This window comes from Spinacia oleracea, chromosome 2 (genome assembly GCF_020520425.1).
Source record: "Spinacia oleracea cultivar Varoflay chromosome 2, BTI_SOV_V1, whole genome shotgun sequence".
In the NCBI taxonomy this organism is placed as follows: domain Eukaryota; kingdom Viridiplantae; phylum Streptophyta; class Magnoliopsida; order Caryophyllales; family Amaranthaceae; genus Spinacia; species Spinacia oleracea.
The window spans coordinates 27,966,758-27,994,146 of NC_079488.1; the positions used below are offsets into that span (position 1 = coordinate 27,966,758).

Consider the following 27,389-nt stretch of genomic DNA (forward strand, 5'->3'; position numbering starts at 1 on the left):
CATAGATATGTGGAAGACTCTCCAACTATATCTTAGAACATAGAAATTATTATTTTAATTTCCCACGCAACAACTCATGGTCTCCAACCCATGTTGCCATTTTCAAAACACGATGCTCTATAGCTCGTCCTTATCAATGGTTAACTCCAAAGGGTCTTGCTTGATCCTTTGCCAGTGTTTATGCGTGTAGCATCAATATTTAGCATATCTTTATTTCCTTGAATCAAGAACTATTCCTATGTACCTTTTCAAGTACCATAAGTATTCTTGATCTCAATCTAGTTGATCTTTACTTAGATCAATAGAGATTGGTATATGTTCGTCATGGTTAAAGTCATACGATACGTTTTTGGCGATCCTCATATTATATCATACATGATAAATTCTTTTGCAGAATAATTCCCAATTGAATTCTATTCATGTAACTTTAGCTTATCTAGTTTCAGTAGATACTAAATCCAGCTAAATTCTTTGACATATAATATAGGTTAAGAATCTTATTTAGATCCTTTGATGTTTAACTTAGTAAATGCTTATACATAGTTCAAACATCCTTTACTTAGATTTATTCACATGGGTCGAATATCTCCAATGGAGACTTTCGTGTTTGATTTAGTAAATGCCATTTACTTAATCCAAAACAATATCATAAGATCTTTGTAAATAGATCTTAATACCCAGTATGTACTAAGTTTCGCCTTGGTCCGTCATTGATGAATAATTTCAAACCTAAGTCATTAGCATTTGAATATTATTTCACAATAGAGAGATATGTGTGTGATACACATAGGACCAATTAAGTTTTATGTACTCCCACTAAACTTCTTATATATCTATAAGAATCATGTACATTTTATGAAACTAAAATGCTTATTAGCTTCACTTAAAATACAGTTCCAATTCCCAATTGCTTGCTTAAATCTGTACTTAGATTTTATAAGCTAGCTTTCCTTTTCAAGCATTTATTTGGATCCACAAATTCTATGACATACCATGTACATAGTTTATTCCAACATTTGATTGAGGAATACGTTTTGTCATCCAATTGCTATATGTACCAATATGCAATCATTGCTTGAATATAGACTTGAGCATTACGATTATGCATGAGGTTTCAACACAATCCATGTCATGAATTTGCTTGTAACCTTTAGCAACTAATCTAGCTTTGTGTGTGAACACAATTTCATGTTTGATGGTTTTTATCCTTGAAACAAACTTGCAACCAATAGGTGTGAAACTATTCTTGCAAATCAACAAAATTTTAATTTTGTCATCAAAACATTGAGTATGTTTTATGGCCTCTAACCATTAAACATTTGAGTCTATATATGGCCTCTAACCATTTTAGGGAATTTGGGTTTCGTCATAGCTTTCTTACAGGTCACAAACTCATTAATTTACATGATAATAGTTTGACTGCAAGTTGTAGGTTTCTTCACTATCTAATAGAAGAATATCATAGTTTCATTGACCAGAACTCTATGTTTCTTTACTATCTAATAGAAGAATCTCATAGTTCCAGTGTCTTGAACTCTATGCCTACTTGGGTATAGAACATCAAACAATGGAATATCAACAGGCACTTTGAGAGTCCTTTGAATATTCTATTCTCCTTGAAGTACTTGTAAAGTCTTCTAAGAGATGTCTATTCTTTAAAGCCACTTGTAAAGTCCTTACAGAATAAGTTCGGATTTTCTGAAGCACTTCGAAAAGCCTCCGGAATGTCCGTTTATGTTTGTTGTTCGCCTCGAAGACTTTCGAGGTCTATTTTCTCCCACTTGTTGTTTTGGAAACGAATCTCCAAAAGGACATTATTTCGAGCAAACAAACATTATGTTCTCAAAAATTCGTGGTAGAAACAATACCCTTGTGTCTCATCACAATGAAACATATATCTAGACTTGGGCCTTAGTTTGTTGAATAACAAACACTAAGCTCCCACTGAGTTTAGCAACTCTTTAGATATATATATAATTGAAAAGATATCTTGAAATTACTTTTCAATAGCTTTGACGAATTTGGTTTAGTTTGGTGGTAGTTGAGCATTTTGTTTTAGAAATTATAGGAAAAGTCTTTATGATTCATCATTGATCGAATCAAGTACTAATTGACTTCGATCATTCCAACGTAGATATGCCATATCTTATGGAGCTAGATTGTGAAATTACAACACACAATCATTGATGATCATATTTGGTCTCAAGTAATCATCAATATGATCTAACCTAGATCTTTGTGATTTCTTGCCAAGTGGATTTTATACTTCTGAATCTTTGAACTAGCCAAACAGATTCAACTTATATAATATTTGAGTAAATAAACCTATATTCACTCAAATCCATGTGAAATAATAAAGTCATAAAACCTTTCTTTAGATTTGAACTCTATCGTCTAGGCGTTCTAACAATAGTTCATATTCTTTGTTACTTTCAACAAGTAAGACTAGCTTGTCTTAAGTTGATCTAGAGATCAACCAACTTTCAAAAGTCCATCAAAATAGAGCTTATGAATGTTAACTTGTTGATATGGTCTAAGCAACAATGCCAAAGATTAGTGGAACTCAAATCAAGGGTTTGATTTGAACCTAGTAAAGTTCTTTAAAGAGTTGTTTGTTTTAATCAAGCATATTGACTCAACCTGTAACTGACCATTTCATTCAAATAAACAAACAAACAAGCATTGTTTTTGTTCTTCTGAATGTGAGTCTTTCTGTGTTTGAAGCAGAAATTTAGGTATGCTGATTATGGAACAAAATAGCCATTAAGTTCCAGCCTTTGAAAGGACTTAAAACAAACTAGATGACCCTACAACTAATGTAGCATTGCCATGCTTCATTTCCCACTTGTAGGTCATTAGTGTATCCTAGCTTCCATTGTTTGAGTTATTACCGAAGTAAGACCCTCAAGCGGTATATGATACCAAGGAAGTTTGATTGCTAGGTCACTTCTCTTTAAACATAAACTTATAGGTAGAAACGGAATCGTAAATTCCTTTCATTTGTTCCTTGTTTTTCCTATTTCTTGTACACTTTCTTATAGTCTTAAGAACTGAATTCTATAGTGTTGACTTTTATACTTTGTTAGACATGTCCAATGTCACCAACAAGGCTCTTTACCATTTTAATTTATGTTGAATATTTTGTTTCAACTAGATGATCTTACCAGAAACTTCTAAAGTTCTCTAAGTATCGATCTATTCGAATGTCTAGGAACTAGACTCATTCGAGAATTAAATGGACAAAGATATTAGGTTGTTAACCATTGGTAAAGCTGAGCGTATTAAACTCAATGCTTTATGATCTCAAAACTACAGTGTATTTTGAATTCACAAGCACCAATTGGTTTGCCATTCGACTTTGATGTTCGAAAACAACCATAAAAGTCGCTATAAGAAACGTACATTTTAAATTGCTCACTTTCTCTCATTTCCGTGAATCATTCTTGGATTCACTACCAATCGAGGAAATTTACTGTTACCTTTCTAAAAGGATTTACTGCAGTGCAAGATATTTAATTATAAACAATAATTAAAACATACATTGAAGCATGCAAAGTCTAAATATTTATCATGAATAATAACTTGAAATTAAAGCAACCATGCAATTCAAACAAGTTATTAGCATTTTATTCGATTTTATTGTTCTGGCAGGTGTGAATAAAATGATTCCAAGATCCTAAAATCATTGAAGAACTAAGCACAGTTTGTCGACTTAATCCTAAAACATCTTAGGTAAGCAAAAGCCTTTTGCTAATAGTCTAGAAACTATTCTTGGTTGATAGGTACGTCTAAGAACTTATTAGGTAAACCTATCGATTTTGCCACGACATAAAAGGACTCCTTACTTATATCGTTGAGTTTCACCAAAACTAACATGTACTCACAATTATTTGTGTACCTTGCCCCTTTAGGACCAATAAGTAACACCTCGCTGAGCGAAAACTATTACTAGATTGATGTAAAGGATATCCAAGCAAGTGTATATTTTGGCATGGCACCTTTTAACTCAATTTTTAAGTTTGGAACTTAAGGCTCTTACTATGTTGGTTAGATTTTAAGTGAACTAAAATCCTTAATCATGCAACATAATCAAGCTTATGATCTCATGCATTTTAAGACATATTTAAAAGCAATAAATAACTTAAAACATGCATAAGATAAATGTGATCTAGTATGGCCCGACTTCATCTTGAAGCTTTAACTTCAAAGTCCGTCTTGAAAATCTCCGTGGGAGGCACCATTTTCTTCAAATAGGATAAGCTATAATTAAAACTAATTACAACTATTTGATGGTACGCAGACCATTTTTGAATTGAAAAACAACTTTGGTACTTTAGACCAATTACATTCAAATTAATGGTACGCAGACCATATTTTCTATCCTATTTGGGCCATACTAGTCACTTCATAACCTGCAAAACAGTACATATACAATATATATACCATTCACCCATTCATTATCATGAATGGCCCACATAGCTGGTTAGTAAAACACATTATGCATCACGTAAACATTTGCAGCAGTTAATCAAGGGCAGCAATAATCTACCAATTATTCAGTCCTTATTAATTCTAATCAAGTTGTTTTAACCTTAAGGATTCGTAGACCTAATCAAGAGTTTTATGACTAAAAGGGCTCCCACTTAAACCAATAAATTCATATGCTTTACTAATTTTAAACATAAAAATGTATTTCAAGTCTAACCGGAAACATACAAATTTAATTAAAATTTAAAGCTCATATAAATTTATAATTGAATCCAAAAAGTTTAATTTAATTTCAGTCGTATTTAAATTAATTCATGATTTTAATTTTAGTAAAATAATTAGAATAAATAAAATTTATTATAATTACAATATTCAAAATTAAAATCCAAGAAAATAATTTAAATTATTAATTTTAAAATTAATTAAAATTACGTAAACTGAAAAATTTCAAATTAAACATTCAAAACGATCTAATCGCAACGCAAACACCCTACGCATTGCACGCCCATGGGCCGCACGCATACAGCCATCGCTGGCCATGTGCGCGCAGCCCATGCGCTCGTCGCATAGCTGCTGCATCTTCCATCGCAAGCCATCGCACGCTATGGTGCTCGCTGCGCGCGCGCTCCATCGCTCGCTGTGCGCGCGAGCCATTGCTCGCTGTGCGCGCGACATCGCTCGCTGTGCGCGCGACATCGCTCGCTATGCGCGCGAGCCATTGCTCGCTGTGCGCGCGACATCGCTCGCTGTGCGCGCGAGCCATTGTGCGCGATCAACGCTGGGCGCAACGCTCGTGGCACGCGAGCTTGCGCTCGCTGCGCGCGAGGCTGCGCGCGCTTGCGCGAGGCAGTGCGCGTCGTGGCGCAGCTCGCTTGCTGCCCACACGCGACTGCCTTGGCTTGCCTTTCGCCCATGCCCATTTGTTCATAGCTCGTGGCCCACGACACAAGGCAGGGCTGCTGCCTTGTGCTCGTGCACCATGCCCTTGCTCATTGCATTCGTGCCGCACGGGCGACGAGCTCCCTTGCTCGTCGTCGCATGCCCGCATTATACAACACCCCTTAAGGGTAACACGAAGCGTCCATTGCTTTGTGCGTGCAAGTTATATGAACGAATCGCATAAAAATTTAAAATTTATATTTAAAATTAATGACAAATTAATAAATAATATTAATTTCATAATTTTAGGGCGAAAAATCGAAAATTTATTATTCAATTGATTTCCGATTGTCATGGATTCAAGTCTAGGTCATAAAAATTTAAAATTTATCATAAATTTACAATTTTTATGGTGGTTTTTAATCATAGGTTTCTAATTAAATTATAATTAATTATGAAAATCAAATTAATTCTAAATTATTCTAATTTTCAACAAATTAATCATAATTACAAATTAGATTGCATAATTAACAAGGCTAGGCATTCAAACTTGTTAAACATATACAGTAGGTCAATAAAAAATTCAAGATTTATCAACAAGAATCGCAAATATTTAATTTAACATCTTAAATTTACAAAATTTTGCATTCGAAAAACTAAAACCTTCGAAAAGTCAAGATTTTAGAATGCCTTTTACATGAGGAATTGACACAAAAATCACTCGATTTGGATGAGTAACGAAGAAACTGCCGAAAAACTGCGTACGTATAATTAAATAAACGCAATTTGCAATTAATTAACAATTACGAAAATTAATCACCCCTTTTAATTCTTGCAAATTTGTAATATTTAACCATGTTCATGCAATTTAGATTATGAAAATAATAAGGGGCTCGTGATACCACTGTTGGGTTATGATACATATGACAATTCATAAATCATGCGGAAACAACCATTAAGCCAGGAATACATATTATTTACACATAATCATATAGCATAGTTTAGATGCATACTCTTTGTTGCGTGCCTTCCCTAGCTGCGCCCGAACCGAACAAGAACAAGTCTTTAGGACTCCAAGTGTCGTCCCTCCGTAGATAGTCCACAGCACGTTCGGATCCGCCTTAAGATTGACCAACTAGAATCGCCCCTAAGGTACTATAAATTTTCGGCACTTTTGAGCAAGATGTGTGACTGAATTTTTCTCTCAAAAACTCACCTTTGAATACTTGAATACTCGTTATGAATTGTGAACCCAGGCCACATATTTATAGGGGTATGGAAAGAGAATTGGAATCCTATTAGGATACGAATTAATTAAATTAGAATTATAATAAAACTCTTATTTAATTAATTTATCAAATAGAATTAGGAATTTAATCATTAACCGAACTCTGCACGTTTTAGGTTTCGTATGCGAACACAAACACTTACGCGAGCATGACCCGCAAGCGTGCAGGCCATGCCCGCGCACAGCCCACACGGCCGCACGGCCCACGCGAGCTACAAGCCCACGCGAGCTGCAGCAATGCTCGCAGCCCACTGCTCGCAGCTGCGCGCGCTGCGCGCGTTGTGCGCGCTGCCACGGCCTGCTGGGCCTGGCCTTGCGCTGGGCCTGGCGTGGCCTTGGCTGTTCGTGTGGCGCGCTTGGCTTGCTGGGCGATGGCCTGGCTTCGTGCTGGGCCCTCGTCCGGCAGGCCTCGTCCGATGCTTATTCGTACGATACGCTTCCGATTAAATTCCCGATTCCGGAATATTTTTCCGATACGAACAATATTTAATATTTTCGATTCCGGAATTAATTTCCGTTTCGAACAAATATTTAATATTTCCGTTTCCGGAATTATTTTCCGATTCCGATAATATTTCCGATTCTGACAATATTTCCGTTTCCGGCAATATTTCCGATTCTGGCAATATTTCCATTTCCGATAATATTTTCCGATACGTACCATGTTTCCGTTTCCGGCAACATCTACGACTTGGATAATATTTATATTTCCGATACGATCCATATTTCCGTTTCCGGCAATATCATCGTTTCCGGAGTATTCATTTCTTGCCTGTGACGATCTCAGCTCCCACTGAAACCAAGATCCGTCGATTCCGAATATCCATAGATGGAGTATTTAATGCCATTAAATACTTGATCCGTTTACGTACTATTTGTGTGACCCTACGGGTTCAGTCAAGAGTAAGCTGTGGATTAATATCATTAATTCCACTTGAACTGAAGCGGCCTCTAGCTAGGCATTCAGCTCACTTGATCTCACTGAATTATTAACTTGTTAATTAATACTGAACCGCATTTATTAGACTTAACATAGAATGCATACTTGGACCAAGGGCATTATTTCCTTCACACATGTGATTTGGCTATCAATTACAAAAGCTTTTCCTTAAGCAAATGTTACATGAAGTACGCATAAGCCTCATTATTTGACCAAATTAGGTAAATTCAAAGCTCAAGTCAAAATACAGATTAAAATATATGGTACACCAGCTCAGAACCTTGAATAGCCAAAGAACATAATGAGAAAACACTTACTCAAAGCTTGGGCATCAGTCATCCTCTTCCTGTAGTCCCTGTTAAGCATTCTTTTAGGTAGCAACGCGCTACTGGGAACACAACATCAAGTCCATGCCACCTACCAGTTTCTGCAGCACACACCTGCTTTACGCGTTTTTTGTAGATTTACTGTTAGGATTTTTACAACGATGTTTGCTGTAACTTCTGAAATTGTTGTGATGATATTTTCCCATAGATGTTTTTTCCCACAGTAGAAACTTAACCGAATTTGTGTGTTGCCAGTGAATTGGCTCGGCAGACTTTACTTGCATCTTTCTAGGTGATCTTGGAAAGACTATCAGAAAGAAGTCAACTGCCTGTTGCTGATAGATATTGAATGCTGGTGGTACCTGTTAGTCAAAGTTAAAGAATCATGTAAGAACGCGATCAACTTTGCGAAAGAAAACTTTATTGGTAAATGTTAGGAGTAGCAAGCTAAGAAATCGAAAATGGCTAACCTTTGGCCTAGGCTCTTTAGTTCTGTGGTTTTTAGGATTGGAGTAACAGGTGCCTGTAAACAACTGATCTCCAAGCTCACACAAATGCTTCCCGAGTTCTGTTGGATTGAGTTTCGGTGATTTCTCTTTCCTCACCAAAACTGTGTCCTTCCCACCCTTGCCTCTCTCTATTGTCAAATTGCCCCTTCCTCTCTCTATTGTCAAATTGCCCCTGCCTCTCTCTATTACCAAATTGCCCCGGCCTCTCAAAGCTATCCCCGGCACTTTGACAAGCATACACGTTGAAGTTCGATGGAAGGGAACTTAAGATCCCAGGACCTCTTGCGACCTACTGCTGGGGATGGACATTTTGGCCAGAGAATCCCGAACGATCTCTATGAACATCCTGAGTTTGAAAACATGTTCAGATTACAAAACCCCATTTCTGCTATAAAGGCAACAAAACAAACACACGGACGAATAGGACACAGATGAAGCAAACAGAAAAAGAGTATTCGGAAACTTAAATCAACTCAGGGTCCCATAATTTTAGAATGTAGAGTGAACCAAATTTCTTTTTTATTCCACAGTTAAGAAGATTTTCACGCAAGTAACAACATGTAATTCTTGTTACCTTCTTCTATCAGCTTCTGACACCCAGATGGTTCGAGCTTTCCTTTCTTCTTGTTTGCCACCAGATTTTTTTCCAAAGAAGTTGCTCAACCTCCCGCTCTATGTGAGTGACAATTAGCTAAACCAGAAATGTGCTTCCTTAATATAAGAACCCGTTTTCAAAAGCTGACGCGATCTCCCTCAAATCTGCGAGAAAATTACAGAAATTCAGAACAATGGACAACACCAAACAAAACCCTAAAAATTGGACTGCAAAATAATTTTTAATTAAACAAATCCTAGATACCAGAGCTTATGCTCGAGTGTTCCAGAGACAAGATGTATTCAAGAAATCAACTAAAATCCCTAGATTACCACAAAATGAGGCAATGCTTCAGCACTATACTCAAATTTCACAAATATAGTTAGAAATATACTCACAAATATAGTTAGAAATATACTCAAAAATTGAGGCAAATGCTTCAGCACTATACTCAAATTTCACAAATATACTCAAACTTTTTGTCCCTAGATTACCACAAAAAATATCAGCACTATACACGTTAGAAGAAGCATGGGCTTTTTGGCTTTAGCCCGTCTTTCGTAAAGGGGTGACACGTCCTTCATATTTTTTAATATCATTTCTTTACGAATAGAGAAAAAAAGAAGAAAAATCAGGTTGATCGCTTTGGCAACGTCAATGTGCTGACACTGAAACATAATGGGTCCTAACAATGGCAAGCTCCCACCAAATTTTGGATTCTAATTGGTTGGTATCACTACTAAGCATGGGATGTGGTATAGTGAAAGCTCAATAAAACTTGTTCAGCAAGTGAAGCTTAAAAGAGTACTCGGAGTATGATTTCCACTTGTCAGATAGGCAGAAGAAAAGTGCACAAGTTAAAAACACTCCGGTTGACAGAATACCAACTTATAATAGCATCAAATGATTGAGCTTTTAGTGAAACAAATGCCAGAAATTGAAAGTAGAGAATCCCAGACAGCTATTATGCATTTAATGTTATTCCACAAACTGTATAGGAGAAAATATAGAGCAACTGACCCAAATAACTGTCCCAGAATTTGGCAATGCTGAATCATTCCCATTAATGGCAGATTGCAGCGTCTGGTGAAGAGGAGCAACTACCCCATGTCCTGCAGTTTCGAGAATATTGCAGCTCTCTAGAGCCAACCCTTTTGGTAAGCCCTTCTTCTCCATGTATTCTTTCAGATTACACACAATCGTCTTTGTTGGAGTTTTTGCAACTCCATGGAACTTCGTAAAACTTGTCACATGAACTGTTACTGCTGACAGTGCGGACCTTGTGAACCCTCATCCAACAATCCAGATACTATATACCAAATCTTATACCACTAATATGAACTGCAATAAAATATGCAACAAGAAAGATCAATCTAATAATTACATCAAAGTGAACACAGGATCCTGTTCTTGCTAATACATGAAATCATTTAAAAATTTAAAAAGAGCGGGAGATGGAAAAATCATTTTAAAAAAAAGAGCGATAGACAGGGAAAAGAGGAAAGAAAATACATAAAAAACCCAACCCTAGATATCAAAATTATTAAAATGCAAACAAAAATAGAAATTACACCTCTTGATCAAGATGTCTCGACGCGAGAAGAAAGCCTAGGACGATCAGTGAGAAGCTCGTATTATCATCCTGAATAGAGGGTAAAATAAAAAGCAATCAGGTCAGTTACATGGACTTCGGTGATAAATAAAAGCTTGAAAACAATACAGGACATGAATAGGAAAGAGAACAAACCAGCTCTTTAGTTCTATTTAGGTGCTACAGATACCAATTTGGCAGCTCGAAATGTCCCTGAAAACATGAAATTTATATGCTTAGGAGAGTTCCCTTGTGTATGACGTGCATACAAGACAAATAATAATGAGAATTGTGACAGTGACTTGAGTTTTGAGTTATGTTAGGAGATAGAAAGAGAGAGATTTGAGTTATATTAAACAAAGATCCTCAACACAAGGTACATACTGCTCAAAAGACACAGACAAGAACCTAGTATGACAAATCCTTTTATCTAAGTTTTTTTTTTTTGCAAATATCAAATAAGCTTCAAGTAAGTTACCTGTCGGGATAATATAGTAGTGGCATCCAAATGAGGAAAAGTTGTAGCAAGAGGAGGATCTGTCGAATCATCAACAGGCACATAGATAGCCTGGACAGAAGTAATAGAACCCTTATTGGTCGTTGTAATACACTCTTGTGGACCTCCAAGATCAGTATCCAAGGTAGGTTGGTAACCAACAGCCGAGGGAATACATCCAAGTAAAGCAGACACCTCTGAGTTAGCCTAGAATCAACAAAAAAAAAGGGTTTGCATAATCAAGAGGATCAATCCACGGAAGATTCACAATGAGTAGAGAAGTTCTTTGACAGGAAACCATACTTGGGTAAAACGGAAAATGTTGTCAATAAAGAGCAGCACATCTTGTCCCTCAGCATTACGGAAGTTTGGAATTGATCCCGAAATCATCTGTACATCAGGAAAAAGAGATTCTGACAAAAACCTGAGAATTGCTACTGTCAAAACCCAGAAGTTAAGCATGCTTAGTGACGACTAACAGAAGACCGTTTCACAAAGTCTTGTAGAGGAATAGGAGTACACGGGCATAATAGTATATAAGAAGGTCTCATACTAACTTAATGTAAGATGTGGATAGCATAATATGTACAAGGGATGACAATTTTTTTCCTTTTTTGGTTTCAAAACATAGCAGTATATACGCAACAATCCCACCTGAGACTTAATCAAATATTCGTTTTTTTTTTACTATTCTAGCTGATCATCCAGAAAAGATACGGAGACCGTAGGTTCTGAATGCAAAGTTACCTAAGGTTAACTTCTGCACATAAGCAGGAAAAGATAACTGAATCTCCTTACTGAAATCAACGAGGACCAGATTAAAATATACAACACCTTAGCAGAATAAGCTAAAAAATCAGGTTACCTTATGTTGTTGGCTGCAAAAACCTCTTGCAATATCTGAACAAAAAAAAGAAGTTGTGAACTCTACTATCGAAAGTTGATGGAGTTCATCGACATCACACCCTATAAAGCCGCAAACTGCTTTGCTGAAGGGCATCCAAGTAAAAGCAACATAAGGGCATGAAGATTACAATGACAACTAATAAAACAAAATGTACCAATTCAAATAGTTCACAAATAGACAAATAGTCATGGGAAATTCCAAGTATTAGAATTATTTACCTGCTGAATATGCAACGGTCTCTCTCCCATTGCAGAACATATGGTTGCCACCTTTGCTTCATGATCATCAATTTCCTTTAGTAGCTAAGCTCTTTTAACAATCATTCCACTGATCATTCTTTCCAGCATAGACTTACGAGATCTTCTCCAAGTCTGTGAATTTGCGGAATTTATTAGGAAAAGTAGCCAATGTTGTACACATGGTGAATGGAAAATATCAAATTGAAGTTCTCTGTATAAGCCAGAGAAACTCCTTTTCCACCTAGATTAAGTTCATATGGTGTGTCGTGGAATGGCAAACAAATCTTCACCCAAATTTAGTGCACACAGTGAAGAAACATAAAATCGTGGATACGGAGATAGGAATTTAAGCAAAGAAGTTGTATAGTTGACTGAAAACTTCTCTAGCATTGCCCACTAATGACATATTCAATACAACTATAGTGGTTCGTAGTATAGTGCCTACACCTAGACATTAAAGAGACTGTGGACTTGGCTCAAGTACCAAATTCTACTCAAGCGGCTAATTGCTTTTAAAAACCTCAAATAGATACACCCTAAACATGGTGCTAGGACAATATCTTAGATTCATGGACCTATCTCAACGCATGAGATCTTTCACTCACATTTTTTCTCATTCAAGAATTGTTTGTTTCTTGCCCATTTACAATTTACAGTATGTAATCATGAACCCTATTACTAATTAGAGCAAACATTTGAAATCGCGATTTTTTTGGGGGGTAATTTTGGGCAATTAGACATTATTGATCTATGCACTATCGCTTCAAAGTAAATTACCTAATTCTTCTAAGCCAATTACAGTACATCAGAATACCCTTTTATCTTCACAAAAGGTTTACACATTGCAACTCACTTGAGCTTAACAAGCCTTGAGCACAAAGACAAAATGTGGTCCATTACTTTTAACCTAGGTAGTATATGTCAATAACAAAAGGAAAAACTCGACGATTTCTCAAGTTTATATGCAATCATGATTAAACATTAAAAAGCACCATTCAAAAATTACTCCTTTTCCCCTACATTTTGAGCAAGAGAGGAAATTAAACTATCATCCAACGTACTTTAAAATACTGAACAAGAGTAATTGATGATCTTACTTGTACAAATATGCAGCAATCGCTGCAATCAACCTTTAATTCGACGAATCTCAGCATTCAACGCCACAACCGAATATAACCTGACAAAATTAGGGAAATTTGGGCACCAAACAATTAAATGTTGAAGTAAAATCAAGTTCAGTGGTATCACAAAACAAAATTGAGAATAATAACTCACCCTTTTTTTGAGCCAATCGCTGCAATCAACCTTTAAGTCGACGAATCTCAGCATTCAACGCCACAACCGATTCCCTATTCGTCTCACTTGCTGCCGTTTCAGCTTTCTGCATAAGAAACTTTTAAAACAATTGAAAATGATAACAATTTCAGATCTGAAGAGCTTACAATTCAAAGGCAGAGAATCTTTGCGATATTTACCTCCCTTCATTCGTGAATTGTGTGGTCGACAAAATTTCAGTAGGAGATGGGGATGAGATTATACCAAGAAGAGAAGCAGGAGGAAAGAGAAAGGGGAAGCTCGAGCAAGCAAAAGGAAGAGGACGAAAGACCTAGGTCAAAGGCTGAACGTAAAGAGAGGGTCTAAGGCTGAAGCAACGTGGAGGAGCAAGATGTTAAGAGGGCAAAAACGATAAATCGGTAGAAATTGAAGGGCATTTTAGGTGTTCCACTATTGGATGAATAGTGAAACACAACTCCTTGCTTTTAAAGGTTGTAGGATTTGAATTTAGACTGGTCTTAGTGTAGGAACATATAGATGCATAAAGCGGAATTTCAGGAAACAATTTCCTAACATCTATCACAGGATCTCATGCATAACAATAGTATAGATCAGATTAAGTCGAAAGAATAATCACCTTTGAAGCGTGTTCTCCCGTTCGTATGCAAGCTTCGAAGATCTTAGAGCCCCACTTGTTGCTCCTCTACTCAGTCCACAAGCACGAATTGAATCCCACGTATGCTAGTACGGAAGAGAACGATCACAATCTGTCTCTTGCTTTGTTTGGGATGTACGACGTTTAGAGAATGACAGTTAGGGTTTTTGTGTTTTCTTTTTGTGTCAGATATTCAATCAACGTAGTTACTGAATCCCTGACATTATAACTATTATAATGTTTAGGGCTTTTAAGTTAACACAAAGCCCAACCTTATTTCTCTTAGCAGGCCGGTTGCCATAGGACCTTTTGGGCCCATTCCAATTAGTGCTTATATGTGTGACCTTATAGGATTAATATATTTTAGTTGTAGGTCCAATCAATATTGTCCTACTAATCACATTTATTCTCTAGCAAGCAAATATGATTACTAAAATAATTAATTTATTATCTTCATAATTAATTCCTATTTATATTTAGTAATTGCCGGAAATGTCTAAGGACATAATTCCTTCAATCTCCCACTTGTTCGAAGACAAGAACGCAATGCTAAATTCCTTAAGTCTCTTAATGCCAAAATTTGATAACACACTGTTATTCTCAAATTCTAGTTTCTTGATCGCCGAGTTTGAACTGTTCAAATAAAGATTAACTTTTAATCCCATTCCGCATGGCCATGCAATTTTCAGTTCTCGCTCATCAAGAGGCCCAGACACCATTCCTATCAAATAGGAGGACTTATTCACTCTTGTATGACCATAACTCCCACTCAATTCTTAGCCCACCTGATCACTGCCTTTATAACCTCCTTTTACGGCGCGGCGTTTAACAGCGTCAAAGTTAAACTAATTGTCTCGTGGTTATTAAGACATACTCATGTCTAAGGAATCCACTAAATATAGAAGTTTGATTCTACTTTTAGAATCTAGTTAGGTCAAGTCTCAATGCATCAAGTATACATCCATATAATCAATTAGACATCCCCATGTCTCCATAGCCCATGAAACTGCACTATCAATTAATTACATGCTAGTCTTCACATAAATCACTTATGTCCAATTTAGTGATTTAGACTAGGGACTTAATAAGTTGTGATTTCAGTTCACTTTATAGGGTTCCATTATCAAAACGTTTTCGATAATCCTATTTGAAAACACAAGTTATTTGGACATTTTATTTAATACTAAACCAAACAATTAAATAAGAATGAACTTTTATTGATAAACATTCAAAGCATAATAAATGTCTTTACAATTGTAAACATAAAGTAAACAAACTAAAGCCATTCTCCCATATGCCTAAGCCCCATAGACCTAGTATGACTCTCATGCTTAGGTTGAGCAAGCGGCTTAGTCAGAGGATCAGCCACGTTATCCTCAGTATGAACCTTGCTTACTTTCACATCCCCTCTTTCAACGATCTCTCGAATAAGATGGAATCTCCTGAGCACATGTTTGGATTTTTGGTGCGATCTGGGTTCCTTGGACTGGGAAATGGCACCATTGTTGTCACAATACAACTCAATGCCATTTTCAATGCTAGGAACTACACCAAGTTCACTAATGAACTTTTTGATCCAAACAGCTTCTTTTGCTGCATCACTTGCTGCAATATACTCAGCCTCTGTTGTAGAATCTGCGATGGTACTCTGCTTAGACCTCTTCCAGCTCACAGCCCCTCCATTGAGACAAAATATGAAACCAGATTGTGATCGGAAATCATCTTTGTCACTTTGGAAGCTTGCATCGGTGTATCCAGTGGCAACCAACTCATTATCTCCACCATAGACCAAGAAATCATCCTTAGTCCTTCTTAAGTACTTAAGGATATTCTTTGCTGCCATCCAGTGCGCCTCTCCTGGGTTTGACTGGTATCTGCTGCACATACTCAAAGCATATGCAACATCCGGTCGAGTGCATACCATGGCATACATAATGGACCCTACTGCAGAGGCATAAGGAACACTACTCATGCGCTTGACCTCATCAGGTGTCGAAGGACACTGAGTCTTGCCAAGTGAAATGCCATGTTGCGTGGGAATGAAACCTCTTTTGGAGTTTTCCAGCTTGAACCTTGCAAGAACCTTATCAATATAAGTCTCTTGGCTAAGTCCAATCAGCCTTTTGGATCTATCTCTATGGATCCTTATTCCCAAGATGTATTCAGCTTCTCCTAGGTCTTTCATGGAAAAACAACTTTTAAGCCATTCCTTGACTGACTCAAGCATGGTCTTGTCGTTTCCTATGAGAAGTATGTCATCCACATACAAGACTAGGAAAGCAATACTACTCCCACTCAACTTCTTGTATATACAAGATTCCTCTTCATTTCCGAGGAAGCCAAAAGATTTGACTGCCTCATCAAATCTGAGGTTCCAACTCCGGGATGCTTGCTTAAGCCCATAAATGGACTTCTTAAGCTTGCAAACTTTTCTTGGACTGTTTGGATCTACAAAACCTTGTGGTTGTGTCATGTACACATCCTCTTTCAAGAACCCATTCAAGAAGGCGGTTTTAACGTCCATCTGCCAGATCTCATAGTCATGAAAGGCAGCAATCGCAAGAATTATCCTAATGGATTTCAGCATGGCTACTGGTGAGAAGGTTTCATCATAGTCAATACCATGAATTTGTCTAAAACCTTTTGCCACTAGTCTTGCCTTAAAGACATCAATGTTTCCATCTTTGTCCTTTTTCAGTTTGAAAATCCATTTGCAACCTATGGGTTTAACCCCATCAGGCAAAGCAACCAAGTCCCATACTTGATTTTCAAACATCGAATCCATTTCGGATCTCATGGCTTCAAGCCATTTCTCGGAGTCTTGACTCGTCAAAGCATTTGTGTAGCTAGTAGGTTCCTCATGTTCTAAAATCTCTATTTCAGAACTTTCAGTCAAAAGGAAATCAATATATCTCTTTGACGGAATTGAAGGAAATAATGCCCTTGGTCCAAGTATGCATTCTATGATAAGTCTAATAAATGCGGTTTAGTATTAATTAACAAGTTAATAATTCAGTGAGATCAAGTGAGCTGAATGCCTAGCTAGAGGCCGCTTCAGTTCAAGTGGAATTAATGATATTAATCCACAGCTTACTCTTGACTGAACCCGTAGGGTCACACAAATAGTACGTAAACGGATCAAGTATTTAATGGCATTAAATACTCCATCTATGAATATTCGGAATCGACGGATCTTGGTTTCAGTGGGAGCTGAGATCGTCACAAGCAAGAAATGAATACTCCGGAAACGATGATATTGCCGGAAACGGAAATATGGATCGTATCGGAAATATAAATATTATCCAAGTCGTAGATGTTGCCGGAAACGGAAACATGGTACGTATCGGAAAATATTATCGGAAATGGAAATATTGCCAGAATCGGAAATATTGCCGGAAACGGAAATATTGTCAGAATCGGAAATATTATCGGAATCGGAAAATAATTCCGGAAACGGAAATATTAAATATTTGTTCGAAACGGAAATTAATTCCGGAATCGGAAATGTTAAATATTGTTCGTATCGGAAATGAATTCCGGAATCGGAAATTTAATCGGAAGCGTATCGGACGAGGCCTGCCGGACGAGGGCCCAGCACGAAGCCAGGCCATCGCCCAGCAAGCCAAGCGCGCCACACGAACAGCCAAGGCCACGCCAGGCCCAGCGCAAGGCCAGGCCCAGCAGGCCGTGGCAGCGCGCACAGCGCGCGCAGCGCGCGCAGGTGCTTGCGTGGGCTTGTAGCTCGCGTAGGCCTCGCTGCGTGGGCTGCTGCTCGCACGCACGCGCATGGGCGGCCCATCGTGGCTGCCGTGTGTGTGTGCGTAAGTGTTTGTGTTCATGCACGATTCCTAAAACGTGCAGAGTTCGGTTAATGGTTAAATTCCTAATTCTATTTGATAAATTAATTAATTAGAGTTCTTGTAGGATTCTAAGTTTAATTAATTCGTATCCTAATAGGATTCCAATTCTCTTTCCATACCCCTATAAATATGTGGCCTGGGCTCACAATTTATAACGAGTTTTCAAGTATTCAAAGTGAGTTTTTGAGAGAAAAATTCAGTCACACATCTTGCTCAAAAGTGCCGAAAATTCTAGTACCTTAAGGGCGATTCTAGTTGGTCAATCTTAAGGCGGATCCGGACGTGCTGTGGACTATCTACGGAGGGACGACACTTGGAGTCCTAAAGACTTGTTCTTGCTCGGTTCGGGCGCAGCTAGGGAGGGCACGCAACAAAGAGTATGCATCTAAATTATGCTATATGATTATGTGTAAATAATATGTATTCCTGGGTTAATGGTTGTTTCCGTATGATTTATGTAATATCATATGTATCATAACCTAACAGTGGTATCACGAGCCCCTTATTATTTTCATAATCTAATTTGAATGAACATGGTTAAATATTACAAATTTGCAAGAATTAAAAGGGGTGATTAATTTTCATAATTGTTAATTAATTGCAAATTGCGTTTATTTAATTATACGTACGCAGTTTTTCGGCAGTTTCTTCGTTACTCATCCAAATCGAGTGATTTTTGTGTCAATTTCGCATGTAAAAGGCATTCTAAAATTTTGACAAAAAAAGTATTTTTCTGCCGAACTCAGAATTCTCAAATTCGAAGCCTAACTATGACTTTTCGAAGGTTTTAGTTTTTCGAATGCAAAATTTCGTAAATTTAAGATGTTAAATTAAATATTTGCGATTCTTGTTGATAAATCTTGAATTTTTGATTGACCTACTGTATATGTTTAACAAGTTTGAATGCCTAGCCTTGTTAATTATGCAATCTAATTTGTAATTATGATTAATTTGTTGAAAATTAGAATAATTTAGAATTAATTTGATTTTCATAATTAATTATAATTTAATTAGAAACCTATGATTAAAAACCACCATAAAAATTGTAAATTTATAATAAATTTTAAATTTTTATGACCTAGACTTGAATCCATGTAAATCGGAAATCAATTGAATAATAATTTTTCGATTTTTCGCCCTAAAATTATGAAATTAATATTATTTATTAATTTGTCATTAATTTTAAATATAAATTTTAAATTTTTATGCGATTCGTTCATATAACTTGCACGCACAAAGCAATGGACGCTACGTGTTACCCTTAAGGGGTGTTGTATAGTGCGGGCATGCGACGACGAGCAAGGGAGCTCGTCGCCCGTGCGGCACGAATGCAATGAGCAAGGGCGTGGTGCACGAGCACAAGGCAGCAGCCCTGCCTTGTGTCGTGGGCCACGAGCTATGAACAAATGGGCATGGGCGAAAGGCAAGCCAAGACAGTCGCGTGTGGGCAGCAAGCAAGCTGCGCCACAACGCGCACTGCCTCGCGCAAGAGCGCGCAGCCTCGCGCGCAGCGAGCGCAAGCTCGCGTGCCACGAGCGCTGCGCCCAGCGTTGCTCGCGCGCACAGCGAGCGATGTCGCGCGCCCAGCGAGCGATGTCGCGCGCACAGCGAGCGATGGCTCGCGCACACAGCGAGCGATGGCTCGCGAGTACAGCGAGCAATGGCTCGCGCGCACAGCGAGCGCTGGCGAGCGCGCACTGCGAGCGATGGCTCGCATGCGACGAGCGCTGGCGCGCGCGCAGCGAGCACCACAGCGTGCGATGGCTTGCGATGGGAGATGCAGCAGCTATGCGACGAGCGCATGGGCTGCGCGCACATGGCCAGCAATGGCTGTGTGCGTGCGGCCCATGGGCGTGCAATGCGTAGGGTGTTTGCGTTACGATTAGATCGTTTTGAATGTTTAATTTGAAAATTTCAGTTCACGTAATTTTAATTAATTTTTAAATTAATAATTTAAATTATTTTCTTGGATTTTAATTTTGAATATTGTAATTATAATAAATGTTATTTATTCTAATTATTTTACTAAAATTAAAATCATGAATTAATTTAAATAACGACTGAAATTGAATTAAACTTTTTGGATTCAATTATAAATTTATATGAGCTTTAAATTTTAATTAAATTTGTATGTTTCCGGTTAGACTAGAAATACATTTTTATGTTTAAAATTAGTAAAGCATATGAATTTATTGGTTTAAGTGGGAGCGCTTTTTAGTCATAAACTCTTGATTAGGTCTACAAATCCTTAAGGTTAAAACAACTTGATTAGAATTAATAAGGACTGAATAATTGGTAGATTATTGGTGCCCTTGATTAATTGCTGCAAATGTTTACGTGATGCATAATGTGTTTTACTAACCAGCTATGTGGGCCATTCATGATAATGAATGGGTGAATGGTATATATTGTATATGTACTGTTTTGCAGGTTATGAAGTGACTAGTATGGCCCAAATAGGATAGATAATATGGTCTGCGTACCATTAATTTGAATGTAATTGGTCTAAAGTACCAAAGTTATTTTTCAATTCAAATATGGTCTGCGAACCATCAAATAGTTGTAATTAGTTATAGCTTATCCTATTTGAAGAAAATGGTGCCTCCCACGGAGATTTTCAAGACGGACTTTGAAGTCAAAGCTTCAAGATGAAGTCGGGCCATACTAGATCACATTTAATCTTATGCATGCTTTAAGTTATTCATTGCTTTTAAATATGTCTTAAAATGCATGAGATTGTGGCTTGATTATGTTGCATGATTAAGGATTTTAGTTCACTTAAAATCTAACCAACATAGTAAGAGCCTTAAGTTCCAAACTTAAAAATTGAGTTAAAAGGTGCCATGCCAAAATATACACTTGCTTGGATATCCTTTACATCAATCTAGTAATAGTTTTCGCTCAGCGAGGTGTTACTTATTGGTCCTAAAGGGGCAAGGTACACAAACAATTGTGAGTACATGTTAGTTTTGGTGAAACTCAACGATATAAGTAAGGAGTCCTTTTATGTCGTGGCAAAATCGATAGGTTTACCTAATAAGTTCTTAGACGTACCTATCAACCAAGAATAGTTTCTAGACTATTAGCAAAAGGCTTTTGCTTACCTAAGATGTTCTAGGATTAAGTCGACAAACTGTGCTTTGTTCTTCAATGATTTTAGGATCTTGGAATCATTTTATTCGCACCTGCCGAAACACATAACTTGAATAAAATGCTTAATAAACATTGAATTATGCATGTATGCTAGAATTTAAGTTTATTAAGAGAAACTGTGAATGGTTATTTATTTGTTTATTCTTTTCAATTGTAGTTTTTAATATGGCAAACAACAATTCATTCAACATTCGATCAATTCTCGAAAAGGAGAAGTTGAACGGGAAAAACTTCCTTGACTGGCAAAGGAACTTGCAAATAGTTCTTATGCAGGAAGAAAAGGAGTATGTCCTAGATGAGGCGATGCCCGAAGCTGCAGGCGACGGGGTCACTCAGGCAGCCCTCAATCGTTGGATTGATGCCAACAAGGATGTGAAATGTCTAATGCTCGCCACCATGAGTGCGGATCTGCAGAAAACGTTCATCAACTCAGATGCTTTCACAATCATCAGTGAGTTGAAGAACATGTTCCAAGATCTGGCTCGAGTCGAAAGATTCGAGACTCATAGGCAAATTCTTGAGACCAAGCTTAAGAAAGGCGAGCCCGTAAGTCCACATGTTCTCAAAATGATTGGACTCATTGAGAATATGAGTCGGCTGGATCAACAATTTTCTCAGGAAATGGCTATAGACACCATCCTCCATTCTCTTCATAGCGGGTATGATCAGTTCAAACTGAACTACAGTATGAATAGTCTGGACAAAACGCTCACTGAGCTTCACGGTATGCTGAAGACCGCTGAAAAAACGCTCAAAAGTGATAAGCAGGATGTGCTTATGGTGCGTGGGGGCAAGTTCAAGAAATCTGGAAAGAAGAGGAATGCTAAGAAAGGTGGCAACAAGGCCAGCCCAACTAAGAAAACTGGCGCCAAATCTGTAAAGAGGAAGGTCAGTCAACCCACTTCTGAATCCGAATGCTTCTACTGCAAGAAGAAGGGGCATTGGAAGAGAGATTGCTTGAAGCTAAAGGAAGATCAGAAGAACGGAACTGTCGTTCCATCTTCAGGTATTTTCGTTATAGACTGTATACTTGCTAATTCAACTTCTTGGGTATTAGATACAGGTTGTGGCTCACACTTATGTTCCAATCCACAGGGACTAAGAAGAAGTAGAAAGTTAAGCAAGGGTGAAGTCGACCTACGAGTGGGAAATGGAGCACGGATTGCTGCATTAGCTGTAGGAACTTACTATTTGTCGTTGCCCTCCGGGCTAGTTTTGGAACTGGAAGAATGTTTCCATGTTCAAAGTCTTACTAAAAACATCATTTCAGTTTCTTGCTTAGATGCTAAGGGATTTTCCTTTTTAATAAAAGACAATAGTTGTTCGTTTTATTTTAAAGAGATGTTTTATGGATCTGCTAGATTAGTCAATGGACTTTATTTATTAGATCACGACAAACAAGTATATAACATAAATACCAAAAAGGCCAAAAAGAATGATTCAGATCTCACCTATCTGTGGCATTGTCGATTAGGCCATATAAACTTGAAACGCTTAGAAAGACTTCAAAAGGAAGGAATTCTAGAACCATTTGACTTAGAGGATTATGGTAAATGCGAATCATGTTTACTTGGAAAAATGACAAAGCAACCTTTCTCTAAAGTTGGAGAAAGAGCAAATGAACTATTGGGTTTAATCCATACAGATGTATGTGGACCAATGAGTACAAATGCTAGAGGTGGTTTCAGCTACTTTATCACTCTCACTGATGACTTCAGTAGGTATGGTTATGTCTACCTAATGAAGCATAAGTCTGAATCCTTTGACAAATTCAAGGAATTTCAGAGTGAAGTAGAGAATCAATTAGGCAAGAAGATTAAAGCACTGCGGTCTGATAGAGGCGGTGAATATCTGAGCTATGAATTTGATGACCATCTGAAAGAATGTGGAATTCTATCAGAATTGACTCCTCCAGGAACACCACAATGGAACGGTGTATCGGAACGGAGGAACAGAACCTTGCTAGACATGGTCAGGTCAATGATGGGTCAGGCCGAACTTCCATTAGAATTTTGGGGACATGCACTAAATACAGCTGCACTCACTATAAATAGAGCTCCGTCTAAAGCTGTCGAAAAGACTCCATACGAATTATGGTTTGGAAAGCCTCCAAATGTGTCTTTTCTTAAGATTTGGGGATGTGAAGTATACGTCAAACGATTAATTTCAGACAAACTTCATCCAAAATCTGACAAATGTATCCTTGTGGGCTATCCAAAGGAAACAAAGGGGTATTACTTCTACAATACATCTGAGAACAAGGTGTTTGTTGCTCGAGATGGTGTCTTTTTGGAGAAAGATCACATTTCCAAAATGACAAGTGGGAGAAAAGTAGACCTCGAAGAAATTCGAGTCGAACAACAAACTCTAGAGAATGCTCAAGATGACATTCAGGATGAAACTCAGAGATCTTTAGAAGAATCTGGTGAGAATCATGGTCAATCTAGAAATGTTACCCCGCGTAGATCGCAAAGATATAGAACTCAACCGGAAAGGTACTTAGGTATTTTGACGAACGAGAGCTATGACGTTCTATTACTTGAAAGTGATGAACCTGCGACTTACAAACAAGCTATGACGAGCCCTAGCTCCAAGCAATGGCAAGAAGCCATGCAATCTGAATTAGACTCCATGTCTGAAAACCAAGTATGGGATTTGGTCGATTTGCCAGATGGCTACCAAGCCATTGGAAGCAAATGGGTTTTCAAACTGAAAAAGGACAAGGATGGGAAACTTGAAGTTTTCAAAGCTAGATTGGTTGCAAAAGGTTACAGGCAAGTCCACGGTGTGGATTACGATGAAACTTTTTCACCAGTTGCAATGCTAAAGTCTATTCGGATAATGTTAGCAATCGCTGCATATTACGATTACGAAATATGGCAGATGGATGTCAAAACTGCTTTCTTAAACGGCGTTTTAACAGAAACTGTGTTTATGACACAGCCTGAAGGTTTTGAGGATCCAAAGAATGCTAAAAGGTATGCAAGCTAAAGAAGTCAATCTACGGATTGAAGCAGGCATCCAGGAGCTGGAATATACGTTTCGATGAAGCAGTCAGTGACTTTGGTTTCATCAAGAACGCAGACGAATCTTGTGTATACAAGAAGGTCAGTGGGAGAAAAATTGCTTTCCTAGTATTATATGTCGACGACATATTACTTATCGGAAATGACATTCCTATGTTGAACTCTGTCAAGATTTGGCTTGGGAAATGTTTTTCGATGAAGGATCTAGGAGAAGCACAGTACATATTGGGCATCAAGATTTACAGAGATAGATCTAAAAGGATGATTGGACTTAGTCAAAGCACTTATATCAATAAGGTGCTTGATAGGTTCAAGATGGCGGACTCCAAGCGAGGCTACCTACCCATGTCTCATGGAATGACTCTAAGCAAGACTCAGTTCCCAAAAACACTTGATGAGCGTAGACGAATGAATGGGATTCCATATGCATCATTGATTGGTTCAATAATGTATGCTATGATATGTACACGCCCGGATGTTGCGTACGCACTCAGTGCTACGAGCAGATACCAGTCAGACCCAGGAGAGGCGCATTGGACTGCTGCCAAGAACATTCTGAAGTACCTGAAAAGGCACAAAGATGACTTCCTGGTCTATGGTGGAGATGATGAATTAATTGTTAAAGGCTATACGGACGCAAGTTTCCAAACCGACAAAGATGATTTCAGATCACAGTCTGGGTTTGTCTTCTGCCTCAACGGAGGAGCAGTAAGCTGGAAAAGTGCTAAGCAAAGCACCATTGCGGATTCTACAACTGAAGCGGAGTACATTGCTGCACATGAAGCAGCAAAGGAAGCTATATGGCTAAGGAAGTTCATAGGTGAACTTGGTGTAGTCCCCTCCATTAAAGGACCAATAGCCCTGTATTGTGACAATAACGGAGCTATTGCACAGGCAAAAGAGCCTAGACACCACCAGAGAGTCAAGCATGTACTTCGTAGATTTCACCTTCTACGAGAGTTCGTTGAAAGAAAAGAAGTCGAGATAAGCAAGATTGGAACTGATGACAACATATCAGATCCATTAACTAAACCTCTGCCGCAAGCGAAGCACAACTCGCACACTGCAGCTATGGGAATCAAGCATATTGGAGAATGGCTTTGATGTCTCTGTTTAATGTTTTAAAGTTTTAGAGTTTAAATCTTTGTAAAACATTATTGGTTAATCATTCACAATAAATGAAAAGAATTCATTTTTCCATTTAATTTGTGGTTTATTAAATGATGAGTCCCTTCAATTTGACGATATATTCAAGATAGACTGTCAGGACCAGTCCTGTGACTAAGAAATGTCTATCAAGTGAACTTGAATGTCAAAGATTGAAAATGGTCCCTAATCGGAGTTTTCTATAAAATTGGACGCATATAAAACGTTAGACGATTAGAATGCAAGATGACTAGTAGTTCTGTTTCTTGAACTATGTGGACATGGCAATGTCATAATCATTTGCATAGATACTTACTTTGGGAAGATTAGTATCGGACAAGACCTATGAAACTTTACTGTAAGAGATGAAAATCTGTCATACGTAAATTTCATTAAATTATTAGACACTAAATCCTCAATACCTGAGTGATTTGAGATTACTTGTTTGAGAACTGGTTGCTTTGACGTTGACCAACCGTCGCACCGTAAAAGGAGGCTATAAAGGCAACGCTCAGGTAATCACCTATCATACGAAGTCTAATCTCAAGATCGCAAGATTGGGATTGTCCTCCCATAAATCGGGATGAGATGCTTAAAAGTTGTACAAGGCCACTCGGAGAGCTAGAAACTGTGAAATGCATGGCCGTGCTCGGATGAATCACAGGCTATGATTATCTGTTTATTTGATCAGTTGAACTCTGAAACCGAGGAACACCTCTGGACATAATAAGGATGACAACTTTTACCTTATGTTCAAGAGCAAGCATCGAGCGACAAAGGAATTAGGAAATGCACACTTGTCCCTAAGGACAAGTGGGAGACTGAAGGAAATAATGCCCTTGGTCCAAGTATGCATTCTATGATAAGTCTAATAAATGCGGTTCAGTATTAATTAACAAGTTAATAATTCAGTGAGATCAAGTGAGCTGAATGCCTAGCTAGAGGCCGCTTCAGTTCAAGTGGAATTAATGATATTAATCCACAGCTTACTCTTGAGTGAACCCGTAGGGTCACACAAATAGTACGTAAACGGATCAAGTATTTAATGGCATTAAATACTCCATCTATGAATATTCGGAATCGACGGATCTTGGTTTCAGTGGGAGCTGAGATCGTCACAAGCAAGAAATGAATACTCCGGAAACGATGATATTGCCGGAAACGGAAATATGGATCGTATCGGAAATATAAATATTATCCAAGTCGTAGATGTTGCCGGAAACGGAAACATGGTACGTATTGGAAAATATTATCGGAAATGGAAATATTGCCAGAATCAGAAATATTGCCGGAAACGGAAATATTGTCAGAATCGGAAATATTATCGGAATCGGAAAATAATTCCGGAAACGGAAATATTAAATATTTGTTCGAAACGGAAATTAATTCTGGAATCGGAAATGTTAAATATTGTTCGTATCGGAAATGAATTCCGGAATCGGAAATTTAATCGGAAGCGTATCGGACGAGGCCTGCCGGACGAGGGCCCAGCACGAAGCCAGGCCATCGCCCAGCAAGCCAAGCGCGCCACACGAACAGCCAAGGCCACGCCAGGCCCAGCGCAAGGCCAGGCCCAGCAGGCCGTGGCAGCGCGCACAGCGCGCGCAGCGCGCGCAGGTGCTTGCGTGGGCTTGTAGCTCGCGTAGGCCTCGCTGCGTGGGCTGCTGCTCGCACGCACGCGCATGGGCGGCCCATCGTGGCTGCCGTGTGTGTGTGCGTAAGTGTTTGTGTTCATGCACGATTCCTAAAACGTGCAGAGTTCGGTTAATGGTTAAATTCCTAATTCTATTTGATAAATTAATTAATTAGAGTTCTTGTAGGATTCTAAGTTTAATTAATTCGTATCCTAATAGGATTCCAATTCTCTTTCCATACCCCTATAAATATGTGGCCTGGGCTCACAATTTATAACGAGTTTTCAAGTATTCAAAGTGAGTTTTTGAGAGAAAAATTCAGTCACACATCTTGCTCAAAAGTGCCGAAAATTCTAGTACCTTAAGGGCGATTCTAGTTGGT

General features: G+C 38.2%; 1 long non-coding RNA gene across 3 annotated transcripts; it reads right to left on the bottom strand.

The window, feature by feature from the left end:
• Positions 1–11,267: 11,267 nt before the first annotated feature.
• LOC130467788 (uncharacterized) lies at positions 11,268–14,029 on the bottom strand. Of its 3 annotated transcripts, none has more exons than XR_008927639.1 (6): positions 13,534–14,029; positions 13,356–13,435; positions 12,238–12,390; positions 11,978–12,012; positions 11,416–11,502; positions 11,268–11,319 (listed from the first exon to the last, which is right to left on the bottom strand). It is a non-coding gene; the product is annotated as an uncharacterized lncRNA (long non-coding RNA). The 3 variants fall into 3 exon arrangements; XR_008927637.1 differs by having other exon boundaries at positions 11,978–12,101; XR_008927638.1 differs by lacking the exon at positions 11,268–11,319 and having other exon boundaries at positions 11,423–11,536; positions 11,978–12,101; positions 13,534–14,028.
• Positions 14,030–27,389: the final 13,360 nt, after the last annotated feature.